This window comes from Bos taurus, chromosome 17 (genome assembly GCF_002263795.3).
Source record: "Bos taurus isolate L1 Dominette 01449 registration number 42190680 breed Hereford chromosome 17, ARS-UCD2.0, whole genome shotgun sequence".
Taxonomy (NCBI): domain Eukaryota; kingdom Metazoa; phylum Chordata; class Mammalia; order Artiodactyla; family Bovidae; genus Bos; species Bos taurus.
In genome coordinates this window covers 23,753,191-23,768,758 of record NC_037344.1, presented here as the reverse complement: position 1 = coordinate 23,768,758, position 15,568 = coordinate 23,753,191, and the positions used below count along the sequence as shown (strand labels likewise).

Sequence of the window (15,568 nt, the reverse complement as noted above, 5' to 3'; positions counted from 1 at the left end):
TATTCAAGATGTGGATTTTCTTTTAAGACTAATTGTACCTCGTAGTGGTTTTGATTTGCATTTCTCTGATAATGAGTGATGTTGAGCATCTTTTCATGTGTTTGTTAGCCATCTGTATGTCTTCTTTGGAAAAATGTCTATTTAGTTCTTTGGCCCATTTTTTGATTGGGTCATTTATTTTTCTGGAGTTGGGCTGTAAGAGTTGCTCGTATATTTTTGAGATTAGTTGTTTGTCAGTTGCTTCATTTGCTATTATTTTCTCCCATTCTGAAGGCTGCCTTTTCACCTTGCTAATAGTTTCCTTTGATGTGCAGAAGCTTTTAATTAGGTCCCATTTGTTTATTTTTGCTTTTATTTCCAATATTCTGGGAGGTGGGTCATAGAGGATCCTGCTGTGATGTATGTCAGAGAGTGTTTTGCCTATGTTCTCCTCTAGGAGTTTTATAGTTTCCAGTCTTATGTTTAGACTTTTAATCCATTTTGAGTTTATTTTTGTGTATGGTGTTAGAAAGTGTTCTAGTTTCATTCTTTTACAAGTGGTTGACCAGATTTCCCAGCACCACTTGTTAAAGAGATTGTCTTTAATCCATTGTATATTCTTGCCTCCTTTGTCAAAGATAAGGTATCCATATGATGGGGAAATTTTGGTCATGAACACTGAAAACAATTGAAAAGACTGAAATAAACACAGTTTCAGATACAAACTACAATTCTATTACAGTTATTGAGCGAGTAAAAGCTACTTTATCACCAGCTTTCTATTTCCCCAAAGCAGTGGGTAGAAAAGTAAGGTGATTATTTTAATTAAACAGACTAATGTCAAAATGAAAGGATCATTAATATTGCTATGACAGTGGAATGATGGACTACTTTGTGCGTAAGAGTTCTTATTTAGGAGTAGAGAAAGTCTTTCCAAAGGCCTAGCACAGTTCCTGTCACACAATGGATGCTCATTAAATAATTTCTGATTGTGTAAATTAAAAAGTTAATACAAATTAAGCCTTATAGGATTTTCTTTGGTGTGACATAATCAAAAATATCTGAAACAAAATATTAATTTTATTATCTAAGGAAAATAAGATCAAAATGAAAATACAAATTTGTAAGACAATAGTATTGAGAAAATAGTCATAAGCATATTTAAGAGAAAATATCTTCAACAATACATGATTATATAACATTTTCCCATTTCAGACATTCACTAATAAGCAGGAAGTGTATTTTGTGTTATATTAAGAAAAAAAAAGAAAAAACTGACAAATGTATTGGAAAGTATTTTATGTTCTCTGATGTTCTTTCTGTCAATGTCAAAATAAGGAAATGCAAATTAAGCCAACAATGAGATTGCCATTTTTAAACACTTTTTACAATAAAATCTTGAATGATGATAACTAAAGAACAACATTGTTTTGAAAGAATTTTAAAAATTTAAGAATCCTTTTTTATTCCTTACCCTTAGGTCTCCCCTTTAAACAGTAGTAGTAGTGAAAGTGAAAGTCACTCAGTCATGTCCGACTCTTGCGACCCCATGGACTGTAGCCCGCAAGGTTCCTCTGTCCATGGGATTCTCCAGGCAAGAATACTGGGCAGTAGTTAAATAGAATTCATTCTGCCATTCTCTCTAATCTCTACTCTTCCCCAACGCCCACAGCTGCCACTTCAGTTTAGTTTTAACATCATAGGTACCTGAATTCCCACCATTACCTTCTATTTTGTCCTTCAGGCCCCAGTCTTATTTCCCTTAATGCATTCTCTTCTTTCAGCCACAAAGCAATTTTGATCATGTCACTCCTCTATTTAAAACTATTGTTATAGCCATCTCTTTGCCCTTACTTAAAGTCAAATTGATTAATATGTTTTCCAGACACTTCATTTACTTTTATGTTGCTGTTCAATTACTTATCCAACTTCATTTTCCCTTTTCCCTGTCCTTCAACCCATCTCCCTTTCTATAGTTCCAGAACCTTCCATCTGCCCATGTTCTCACTTACCTCTTAACCTTGGCCTAGGTATTCTCTTCGCAAAACATGCTTCCTTTCATGTGACTGACCTCCAAGCATCCTAGACATGGACTCAGTTTTGACAGCAATCACTCTATCATTACTGATAGATAGCCAAACATCTGGCTAGTTTCCAGAGCAACTTATAATTACCCAATTACAGCACTGCACTGCAGACAGGCAGTTGTTTTTTCCAAATGAAGTTTCTTCATTTGGGTATCTGAAGTACAACTATACTTGATTATTGAAAAAAATGAGTCAATCAAAATTCATTGAATGTGCAATATTTGGCACAATATTATTAATTCTAGAACCCTATCTAAAATATGTAATCCCAAGAGTAGAAAATATAGGTACATAATAGTATTTATAGTAACACTATTCTACAAGTTTAAATATAGGATATCAGGTAAATGCATTAGGGCAGCACTAGTCATTTGCTATTTGTGTTTACTTTCAAAATGTATTCTCCTGAAAACATTTTTCCCTTTTTACCATCATGGTTTATAAGGAATAGGCCCCCCTCTCAAGGAGTGGACGTTCATCAGCTTAAACTAATCAGCATATTCCATTCTTCTTGAACCAGTAATTAGCTCACAAATTAACTAAGAAGCCATCTAGAGCCAATATAGCTCTGAAAGATAATTACTAGAGCTTCAAAAGAAGGAAAAGTCATTTTCCTTTTCCACTAGACAGGACTGAATGCCGTTATAGTTAAAAGATATGAGGTCTGATAGAGAGACATTTTTAATTAAAATTTTAATAAGATAATTGTAGGTTCATATGCATATATAAGAAATAATAGATCCCGTGTGTCTTAGCAATAACAAAGTATCATATGCTGGGTGCTTATAAACAAAAGAAATTTATTTGTCACAATTCTAAAAGCTGAAGCTCAAGATTACAGTGGCAGCACAGTTGAGTTCTGGTGAGACTCCTCTATCAGGTTACAGACTGCCACCTTCTGGTTTTATCCTCATGTGACAAAGCGCAGAGATAGGAAGCAAGCTCTCTTGTGACTCTTACACAGCACTAACCCCATTCAGTAGGGCCCCACCCCCATGACCTAATTCTATTACCTCCCCAAAGCTTAACCTCCTAATACCATCACATGGGAGTTAGAGTTTCAACATACAAATTTGAGGGGGTGGACACAAACATTCAGTTCATAACACTGCATCCCTTTTATCTAATTTCCCCCAATATCTTACAAAAAGACCATATCACAACCAAGAAATTGACATTGACAGAGTTAAATTACTAATCAGTTCCATTTTACAAAGCTTTTTGACATCCTATTATAACACACCAACTTCCCTCTTATCCAAGCTCTCTGACACCAATCCTGACCCCTGGCAACCATTAACTAAAATGCTCTCCATTTCTGTAATTTTGTCAACCTAAGAATTACATAAATTGAATCATAAAGTTTATAACCTTTTAGATTGGTCTTTCCACAGCATAATTCTGTGAAGATTCACTCAAGTTGCTGTACATATCAGTAGTCCATTCATTTTTATTGGTGAATAGTATTCCATATTATAGATGTACCATAGTTTGTGTTATATATTCATCCATTAAAGGACATCTGAGGTGGTTCTACTCTATGGCTGTTTTGACATATATACACTACTATATATAAAATGTATAACTAGTAAGTACTGACTGTATAGCACAGTGAATTTTACAATACTCAGTAATGACTTCCATGGGAAAGGATTTAAAAAAGAGTGATGTATATCTGATTCACTTTGCTATACAGTAGAAACAACACAACATTGTAAATTAAATATATTCCAATAAAAATTTAAAAATAAACTAAGGCTACTATATATATTCAAATGCAAGCTTCTGGATGAACATAATTTTTTTATTTCTCTGGCATTATGCTGAAAAGTACAATTGCTGATTTTTTATGGTAGTAACATAGTTTGATTAAGAAACTGCCAAACTGTTTTTCAGAGTGGCTATATCATTTCACATTTATACCAGCAATGTGTGAATAATCAATATTCTTTGCACCTTAACAGCATTTAGTAGTGCACTATTTTATATCTTAGCCTTTCTATAAAGGTATCTAGGAAATGGCAACCCACTCCAGTGTTCTTGCCTAGAGAATCCCAGGGACGGCGGAGCCTGGTAGGCTGCTGTCTATGGGGTCGCACACAGTCGGACACGACAGAGCGACTTCACTTTCACTTTTCACTTTCCTGCATCGGAGAAGGAAATGGCAACCCACTCCAGTGTTCTTGCCTGGAGAATCCCTGGTGGGCTGCCGTCTATAGAGTCGCACAGAGTCGGACACGACTGAAGTGACTTAGCAGCAGCAGCAGTGTTATTTTACTGAAATTTTAGTTTATGTTTCCCTGTTAGGTTATGACCTTATTCATCTGTTCTTGTGGTTATTTACCATTTATATTCTTTTTAGTGAAATGTCTTCTGCCTATCTTCTGTTTGGATTCCTCTTTCATTTTTCTTGCTTGCTTCCTTCCTTTCCTTCATTCTTTTTACTATTGAGTTGAGCATTGTATATTTTCTAGATACTAGTCTTTTTTTTGGATAAGTGGTTTGCAAATATTTTCTCCCAGGGCCTAATTTGTGATTTCATATAGGGTCTTCAACCGAGCAGATCAGTTAATTTTGATGAAGCACAACTTATCACAATTATTCTTTTTATGAATCACAGTTTTTATATCAAGTCTAAGAATTCTTTATCTACCCCTAGATTCTTAAGTTCCTTTTATTTTTCCTTTATTTTTTTTCCTAGTTTTATATTTAAGTTTATGATGAAGTTGGGGTTATTTTTTCACATTAGGTAGTCAGACATCCATTTTAGTTACAAGTCACCTGTGGAAAGTTGATGAATCAATGGGAGAACCTGTGAATGAGGCTGTCACTACAAAGGATAGAGAAAATATTTCTTGTGCCTAACTCTGAAGGTCTTAAGCTAATGATTTTCTTTATATTGCCTTAAACACGTTAATTTTTGTTTGCTAACCATAAAAGAATTTTAACATGCCAATATTAGTATGAAAAACCTTACAATGGAATCTGAAAGAAATATAAATTAATAAGTAAATTGTTGCTGATGTAAAGAGAAATGCTGGTTTAAGGAAACAAGATGTAATTCTTTATGTAGGATGGTCACAACTGTGTAGAAAACAAGCAAAACTCCCTCATATACTAATAATTAAAAGGAAATAAGTGAAATTATTTGCATGTCATTGACCTTTAGATGATGTTCCTTAATACATAATATTTTTTTAAAAAGATATTATTTCATCTTAGCAGCACATTCTTCCAGTCTTTCAAATATTGGAAAGATGTTCATGAGATAATTGACACAACAGTTACAGTTTTTAAATTATCTTTAAATTTATGTGTCCAAATAATTTATTTCAAATAAAAACCCAAGAAAAGTATCTACTGTGAGTTTAGTATGCATACAAAACATATGACATTCAACTATGCAAAACTACAATATTTATTTCTTTGGAATAAGAACATTTAATATGAACATAAAACTAAATCATGTTAAAAATGTAATGAAAATATCAAAGAAAGACTATTTTTTATTTATTTGTATAAATTACTACAAAACAGTAACCAGAATATTCAATTACTATTCACTAATTTACCATGAGTCATGTAATTTTTTTTTTGAGTCATGTAATTTTTTTCCTATAAATGTGCTTCAAAATCTTTTACTCTTTGTTATTATATTTAGGTATTTGATTCCTTTTGAGCTTTTTCTTTTTTTTTGGTTTGTGGGTAAAGTAAAGGTCCAATGTCATTCTTACACACATAAATCCAGTGTACCAGCAACATCAGCTGAAAATACTAGTTTTTCCCCATTGGATAGTCTTGCTGTTCTTGCCAATATTTACAATTGCTAGGACAGGGAAGCAATCTAGATGTCTATCGACAGATGAATGGATAAGGAAGTTGTGGTACACATACACAATGGAATATTACTCAGCTATAAAAAGGAAGACATGTGAGTCAGTTCTAATGAGGTGGATGAACCCAGAGACTATTATACAGAGTGAAGTAAATCAGAAAGAGAAAGATAAATACCGTATACTAACACATATATATGGAATCTAGAAAGATGGTACTGATGAATTTATTTGCAAGGCAGCAATGAAGAAACTGACATAGAGAACAGACTTACAGACATAGGGGAGAGGGAAGGAGAGAGTGAGATGTATGGAGAGAGTAACATGGAAACTTACATTACCACATGTAAAATATACAGCCAATGGGAATTTTCTATATGACACAGGAACTCAAACAGAGGCTCTGTATCAACCTAGAGGAATGAGATGGGAAGAGAGATGGGAGGGAGGTATAAGAGGGAGGAAATACATGTATACTTATCGCTGATTCATGTTGATGTTTGATAGAAAACAAAAACATTCTGTAAAGTAATAATCCTTCAATTAAAAAATAAACAAAAAACACATTTCAGTCGATAATTTTTTAAATTCCTATTTAACATAAATAAAGTGCTAATTTTAAAATTGTATTAAACTTTATGCTATGCTATGCTAAGTCACTTCAGTCGTGTCTGACCCTGTGCGACCCCATAGACAGCAGCCCACCAGGCTCCCCCGTCCCTGGGATTCTCCAGGCAAGAACACTGGAGTGGGTTGCCATTTCCTTCTCCAATGCATGAAAGTAAAAAGTGAAAGTGAAGACGCTCAGTCGTGTCCGACTCTCAGCAGCCCCATGGACCGCAGCCCAGCAGGCTCCTCCGTCCATGGCGTTTTCCAGGCAAGAGTACTGGAGTGGGGTGCCATTGCCTTCTCCAAACTTTAAGTCCACATTAAACTTAAGTCCATTTTAAAATGATTTTTAAAATCCCTTTCCTCCCTTTCATTTTAATGTATTCTCTACAAATTTAATCTTTTCTCATTTGTAGTTTGTGTTGCCATCTCTGCTTTCTGCTTTTTGTCTTCTTGTTTGTGATTTTTAATTGTTTAAAGACATGCTTTAAAAATTTAAACAAGTTTTTTCTAGTGTGTAAGCAGATTTATCAGCTCATACCCTGAAAATGCCAAATGTTTATCATACCTTATTGAAAGACATTTTTGACCCCATAACATTTAAACAAAAACATCTTAGTTTAAAAAAAGGTTTCCTTTTCTGTGATATATATTAACGTAATTTTAAATAAAAAGAGACATTTCATGAATGTCAGCTTTTTCCCAAAAATATACTGAAAAAACCCAGAATATACTGGCATTATATTTTATTATTGGTACTGATAGAAATAGATGACATAGCAATGTAAAACAACCTATTTATTATTTTCCTCACTGGATATAATAGCAGTTGTTTTATTTATTTAACAATTTAGAACAATCATTCATGAAAAGCATTCAGAAAAAAAGTAACAATAGGACACTATTCACAACTAATCCAACATGCATACTTTTCTGTTTTTATTTAGTACAATAGATTTAATTTAAGGAATAATGAACGAATGAAATACTTTGTCTTCTAAATATTTCAAGCTCATAGTCTTAGGGCTTTGAGGGTTTTTTTTTTTTTTTTTTAAGATGACAAAGTTTCTCCTGAAATGTTCAATAAAGAACACTGTCAGCCAAATTTTTTCCAGAAAGATTTAAGAGTAATATACTTTTATTGAGACGAATTTTAAATGTTAAAAAATTCTTAAATCAAAAATGAAAACAAAATGTACAGTAAAATTCTATTCAAATTTAAAGGGTCAGATGTCACCTATAAATTCTGTGGTGTTGGATCCATTAGGTGACATAACATGGGGATGAGGAAAGGGGCATTTAAGAATATAACCTCAATTTCATAAGTAAAGCAATGAAAGTTTAGAAGACTTTTCATCCCACATAGTTAGATTGGTATAGAAGTAATATTCAAACTTGTATCTGTCCAGGTCTATAGCCTGTGATTTGAAAATCCATACTGTACCTCCCAACAATGCTCACACACATAGTAATTTATTATAATACTTGACTAAAAAAATCACATCCATCATACTTCATAACTTATTACTATATTATTAAGAGAAACTCAGTGGTTAGCTAACAACTTCCAGGAGCATTTAATTATCTTGGAATATCTACTCGAAATTCAAAGCAAATAAGTAATTAAATGTTTATAGAAAAAAATTAAAACAGTTAAAGTAAAATCTCTAAGACTGCTATGTCTAGCCAGTGCATGTGGACACAATGCTGGGTCACAGGCAGAGGATCAGCAAGGAAACAGGGCCCTGGAGGCATCCTCCTACCTAGGCTTTACTTTTTGTTGCTGTACGGAAGGGAAATTGAGATGCTTTGTACGGGAGACACCTATGTGGTAGGGAGGACACTCAAAGCCATTTGGGAAACTGGCTATTTACCACAGGGGTAGGAAATTTTAATACTTTAATAAATGGTACTCCTGTATAAAAAGCATGCTGAATCTGTATCATACTGGTTCTAGGTGTGCTGAGATGTGCTGAGACACTGACCCGTGCAGCCGGTTGCGGTGGTCAAGAGGGCCAGGTAAGGTTACTTCACTGAACCACACTAATGCTGTTTTCTGCGTCTCTTCTAGTGTCATAAGCTGTGGAGCACTTTTCTCGTAGAGCTATCTATCATCCACTTAACTGTTTCCACTTAAAGAATCATCTTTTAAAAAAAGTAGCATGCTTTCTTATGTTTATCTATATTTGTGGTATTGTCGCTGTTGTTGTTCATTAATAATGTTAACTGGAAAAGGGCCCATTGAGGCAAGAAGTTCAGATTCAAACTGGCTTCCATGATAAACTGTGTGAATGTGGAATATAATCCAAATTTCTTTTAGAGCTATAAGTTGCCTTAGCAGTATAATTATGAGATGGGAAGAGATTTGTTCATCCAGTTAAGTGTGGAGTCATTGCTAACCTTTAAAATACTCTCTATGAAATAAAAACTTACACATTTAGAAAATATAGCTTAATGTAAGAGATGGCTGGATGGCATCACTGACTCAATGGACGTGAGTCTGAGTGGACTCCGGGAGTTGGTGATGGACAGGGAGGCCTGGCCTGCTGTGATTCATGGGGTCTCAAAGAGTCGGACACGACTGAGCGACTGATCTGATCTGATCTGAAGAGAGGCATCTGAAGAAACTTTTGAGAATCTTACATTGAAAAGTGGCTGCAAATCCATTCTCTATGTCTGCGTCTCTAGAGTAGCACTGAAATATACACACTACATGCTCAGTTGCTTCAGTCGTGTCTGACTCTTTGTAATCCTATGGACCCTATGGACCCTATAGCCCATGGCTTCTCTGTCCATGGGGTTTCCCAAGCAAGAATACTAAAAGAAAGAAAAGTGAAGTCACTCAGTCATGTCCAACTCTTTGCAACTCCATGGACTGTACCCTACCAGGCTCCTTTGTCCATGGGATTTTCCAGGTAAGAATACTGGAGTTGGTTGCCATTTCCTTCTCCAGGAGATCTTCCTGACTCAGGGAGTGAACCCAGGTATCCCATATTGTAGACAGGCGCTTTACCGCCTGAACCATCAGGGAAGTCAAGAATACTAAAATGGGTTGCTATTCCCACTCCAGGGGATTTTCCTTATCCAGGGATGGAACCTGCTGTCTGCTGCATTATAATCGGTGGATTCTTTACAGCTTAGCCACCAGGGGAGCCTAAGTAAGTGCTCAGTCGTGCAGGACTCTTTGCGATCCCGTCGATTGCAGCCCACCAGGCTCCTCTGTCCATGAGATTTTCCAGGCAAGGATACTGGAGTGGGTTGCCATTTCATGTGTAAAGTAGATAGCTAATGAGAAGCTGCCATATATATAGCACACGGAGTTCAGTTTGATCTCTGAAACGACCTAGAGGGGTGGAATGGCGGGGAGGGTGGGATAATGACTCAAGAGGGAGTGGATTTATACTAAAGGCTGATTTACATAGTTGTAGGGAAGAAATCAACACAACATTGTAAAACAATTATTCTTCAATTAAAAAAAAAAAAAACTTAAAAACGTAAAAAGTGTCAGGAGGTCCGCTGGATTATATTTGAAGAACAGAATTGAGAAACCAAGATTCTGGAATCAAGCAAATCTCACACGTGAATTCAAGTGTGAATACATATTCCCCAGAGCAACAGAGTTCATATAATATTTGATTTACTTAGAAATAAACTGATAACAAGGAGTACACACCTGTTGCTGTTTGGGCCGACAATCTAGGCCAGTCGCTTGGTCTGGCTTTCACAGGATGGAGGGCTCCCTTGCCCAGGGAAGCAGCCGGCCGGCCCTTGCTGTCTCCTTCCATGTAGCCATGAATCTGGTGGCCCACCCAGGCCAAGCCAGCCCCATATGGCTATAACACCTTCCACTGCAGGTATGCCGGCCCCTCGGAGAATGCTGCCTTAGTGATTGGCAGGCCACTGTGTTTGTTCCCATAATGCAGCGCGGTGCTGGTGCTGCGCATGTGCATCCTTAACGCGAACCCTTTGAGGCAGTGGCATTGTTTTTACCCCAATACAGGGTTCGCGGCTCAAAGGCTGTCAAGTCAAAAAATACAACTAAGACAAAGAGCTGGAGAAGGAAGGATTTATTACTTGCAGTAAGTAAGGAGAACACGCGGGATCTTTCCTAAAGCAGTGTCTCCTCGAATAGCAAAACTGTGGATGTTTTAAGCTAAAGGTACATGTGTGTTTGTGAAGGGGCTTGAGGTGAGGAGAATTCAACACCGAATTGGGACAGAAGTTGACAGAATCCAAGCTTTAGTTCATTGAGTGAGGAGGGTCAGAAAAGTCTTCACCATCTTCTCTTTAGTTCTGGTTGATCCGGTGGTTGAGAGCTTAAGGGGTTTTAAATTCAGCAAAATATGTCAATAAAGTGTTTCAGGCTAAACCGGAACCGGGGGGTCCTTAAAACTTAATATCTTTGCTATTGTTACTTCTCTTGCCTGATGAAATTATTTTTATTGTTTTCTTAAGGTTATTATCGTAGGATCTGTTCAAGGGCAAGCATTGTGTCTGGGTTTGGATCACAAATGTAATAGCTTATCTCTTCTCATGTGTCAAAAAACTATATCTAGTTCTTTTCCGAATCTCAGGGACGGGGGAGCCTGGTGGGCTGCCGTCTATGGGGTCGCACAGAATCGGACACGACTGAAGTGACTTAGTAGCAGCAGCAGCAGTTCTTTTCCTATGGACACCCCCTACCCTATCTGTATACACTGGGGCCCCCAGAAGTGATGGCTCAGCTGGAGAAAGTGGGCAGAGTTATGATGGCACCACCTTCCCTGTTTGCTATTGGACAACTCCAGTGTGCAGAGCGTGTAGTATTCATATAGGAAATCAACATCACCATTTGAAGTTTGCAAGTATATTTGGGTTCTTTACTTGGTTCTATGGAAGTCATAGTTGAATACAGGTGGGAAAAGCTTATGAAAATTGTGATTGGTAATTAGCTGCCACCTTCATCTTTGGCGAGGAATAAACATCTTTATGGCTTTAGAGTCAGTCACTAGGTTAAAAAATAAAGAATGGAATAAAGTGGACTATGTCCTCTTTCAAGCTGCCACGTCCATAGCAAAAGCAATATTTATCTGAAAATGATTTTGTTTTTAAAAGGTAGCTTCAAGTCAGGATGAACATTCCTTCTAACCTAGGTTTTACAGAAGTCAAACCTCCAAAAGTATGTTGGGGAACAGATTCAATTAATGGTGGTGGTGGTAGTGGTGGTTGTTTAGTTACTAAGTCATGTCCAACTCTTAATTGTTTAAAAAAAAATCCTTAGATAAATCAATTGACTACAGAAGTATTTTTCATGAAGACAGCCAGCTGATAGTTTTGGTGAAAAATTAATCGATTGATCTAAGAATAAACCAATTATATAATATACCAGTTATATATAATATACCAAATATATAATAAACCAGTTATAACTGAGGATTATAACTCTAGGAATAGCATCTAAGAAAGCTCTGAGAACTGTTCCACCCATTAGAAGTCAAAACGCAGTTTTACGAAAGTTTTTTGTTTTTTTCAACTGTCCATTAAATGATGTACTATTGACAGTACTATTGACACAGCCTGGCAAGTAGTGGGTAATGGGTCATTTTGGCCTCTTATAAGATTAAACAAGAATGTTATCTTTTAAGGAGTTGTCTTGTTGGTGCTAGGAGAATGTTGCTCTTTATATTTAAATAGTATTTCTGAGGATGAGGAGGTTTGGTTGATGCATAACGCTGATACACAATGCACAGTAGACAAGAGAGAAGAGGCCAAAGGACAGAGGCAAAAAAAAAAGTTTATGTTTAAATTGTGCTTGTCTTGCCATAAGGTATGAATTTTATTTCAAAATAAGTAGTGCCAATCTTGGTATGCAAAATTTGGCTTCTATTCTAACTGCGATGTGGATTGAATTGCCAAATTCAAGTAAAGCTAGCTGTGTTTGACTGAGTTTAGAATTCTGTGGTAATTGCAAAAGAGTTTTCCAAGAAAAAAGAAAAAACCTTCTAATCTTCTTGTTAGCTGTTGAAGTTCTGCAGTTACCTGAAGGGAATATCTCAGTGCTCAGGTATCTTTAGTATTTCATCATTACCTTACACTTGCTTATCAAGCCTTGAGCTGAAACTTTCTTCCTTTTGTCCTCATGGAGCAAATATCTGTTCACATTCCCTGCAGAGTTTCCATGTTGGAATCTTCCCTGTCACTTTTGTTGCTTAAGAAAAGAGCTAAGTTTAAGCTTGGTGAATGAAAATATTTCAATTGTGTGGTGGACCTAACAATATTAGGTGTCTCACTGTGCCTGAATTCCAAACAGCCTTCTTAAATGCGCTTTAAACGACATCCACAAGTAGAGGCTGATTTAACCTTTAATCGTGAAGTTACATAAAAAATTAAACTAGCTAAACTATATTATATAAACTCTAAAAAGGAGATGTAATAGCTTAGAATTATCACTTGACATATTTTATTACTCCTTTCCATTCCCAATAGGTAATTACTCTATTGTAATGTTAAAATTCAGGCTTATAAATGCTGTTTATAAGACTATAAAGACTCTTTTTTTTCTGTAATCTGTCGTCTCTGTCTTGGCAGCCAGTTCAGTCTCTCACTATGAAAAAGAGACAGACATCAGCAATATGTGGTGAAACAAGATTTAAAAAATAGAATACTCTAAAATTAAGTAAGATAGTTTTAGTGTTGATTACTCATAATTACTCCAATTTTTTTGTTGAAATTCATCCAATGAATTGAAGAAGAGTTGGCTTGAAAATATAGTGTTTGAGTGTTTGATCTTAAAAATATATTTACGTATTTACATGTTTTTTTCTTGTAGATTACATTGGCTGTGCCTAAATTTACCAGTATAATTTAGCTAAACAGTTCTAAAATGATTGTGTTGTTATAAATTTATTCCTATTATAGATTGTCAGAAGTTTCTTCATCCCTCTCTGCTGCTCCCCCCCACTAGGTTACATGACCTTGACAAAAATCTATCTGCTTGGTCATTATGCAGATACTTCTTAAGAGTCTTCAAATTGGAGGGAGATAGTCTCTGAGATATAGACAAAAAAAAAAAAAAAAAAAAGGAGGTTTTAAGCTCTAGCAATTACTAGCTATGTGGTTTTGACTGAGATAAAATCTGAACCTCATCTTTTGCATTTTAAAAATAGAAAATACATTTTGTGCACAAAGACAATATATATATTACATTGGATAATGTTAATGCCTTTTTAACAGAACCTTATACATAGTACTATATGTTTCCTACTGTTCTGTTAATGAGGGTACAAGTAAGTCTACGTCTAAGAGGGTAGCAATTTAGGGATTTTTAGGGTGGATATTATGACTATTATGGTGTTGATTATATTCTGAGTGATAATTGGAGATTAACCAGGAGTATCTGCCACTTCTGATGTGGGACATGGATGAAGTGCTTAGTTTTCATGTTTAGCTATGCTGTCGTTTAACGTTATTGGTTCAGTTCAATTACTCAGTTGTGTCCGACTCTTTGCAACCTGATACAGTGTAGCAAGCCAAGCCTCCTTGTCCTTCACCAACTCCCAGAGCTTGCTCAAGCTCATGTCCATCGATTTAGTGATGTAATCCAACCATCTCATACTCTGTCATCCCCTTCTCTTCCTGCCCTCAATCTTTCCCAGCATCAGGGTCTTTTCTAGTGAGTCAGTTCTACTCATCAGATGGCCACAGTATTGTAGCTTCATCTTCAGCATCAGTCCTTGCAATGAATATTCAGGACCGATTTCCGTTAGGATGGACTGCTTTGATCTCTTTACAGCCCAAGGGACTCTCAAGAGTCTTCTCCAATACCACAGTTCAAAAACATCAATTACGGTGCTCAGCTTTCTTTATGGTCCAACTCTCACATCCATACATGGCTACTGGAAAAATCATAACTTTGACTAGATGCACCTTTGTTGGCAAAGTAATGTTTCTGATTTTTAATATGCTGTCTAGGTTGGTCATAGCTTTTCTTCCAAGGAGCAAGCATCTTTTAATTTCGTGGCTGCAGCCACCATCTGCAGTGATTTTGGAGCCCAAGAAAATAAAGTCTGTCACTGTTTTAATTGTTTCCTCATCTATTTACCATGAAGTGATAAACCAGATGCCGTGATCTTTGTTTTTTGAATGTTGAGTTTCAAGCCAGATTTTTCACTCTCTTTTACTTTCATCAAGAGACTCTTTAGTTCTTCTTCATTTTCTGTCATAAGGGTGATGTCATCTGCATATCTGAGGTTATTGATATTTCTCCCAGCAGTCTTGATTTTGTGCTTCATCCAGCCTGGCATTTTGCATGATGTATTCTGCATATACGTTAAATAAGCAGGGTGACAATATACAGCTTTGGCATACTCCTTTCCCAATTTGGAACCAGTCCATTACTCCATGTCTGGTTTTCTCGGTAGCTTCTTGACCTGCATACAGATTTCTCAGGAGAGAGGTAAGGTGGTCTGGTATTCCCATCTCTTTAAGAATTTTTCAGTTTGTTATGATCTGCACAGTCAAAGGTTTTAATGAAGCAGAAGTAGACGGTTTTCTGAAATTCTTTTGCTTTTTCTATGATCTCCATTCTGGAGAATTATGAAAATTGAAATATCTCTTTCTGAATTTTTAAATTAGGGGTTAAAAGGATTATTACCTCATCATAGAGTTATATATTATTGAGTGTATTGTGACCCTTTATATTCATTAATTGATGTTGTACAATTCCATTCCCATAGCAGTTAATATCCTTGAACCAATGATGAGTTTTGAAAATCACTCTTATCTTTTCTTAAGTACACCTGCAATCTATGACTATGGGTAATTTTTGTGTATGAACAGTTTGTTTCTTTCTATTACTGAGTAGCATTTCTTTATTGATTTACCAGTTTGTTTATCCATTCTCTGGATGAAAAGCATTTGGATTGTTTTCAGATGTTGGTGATTTAACCAAAGCTATAATACAGATATAAATATCTTTGTGAATATAGAATTTTATTTCCCTTGGATAAATATATAGGAGTAAGGTGGATGAAAAGTATAGGAAGTGCATGTGTAACTTCATAAGAAACTACCATAGTTTAT

At 35.9% G+C, this 15,568-nt stretch overlaps 1 long non-coding RNA gene across 2 annotated transcripts in view; it reads left to right on the top strand.

Annotated features, from left to right (window-relative positions):
- Positions 1-15,568, top strand: part of LOC132342587 (uncharacterized) — a 256,069-nt gene that overhangs the window by 100,808 nt on the left and 139,693 nt on the right. For both annotated transcript variants that reach the window (XR_009491010.1, XR_009491009.1), the window contains one exon: positions 8,466-8,527. This is a non-coding gene — a long non-coding RNA (uncharacterized lncRNA). The remainder of the gene's footprint in view (positions 1-8,465; positions 8,528-15,568) is intronic.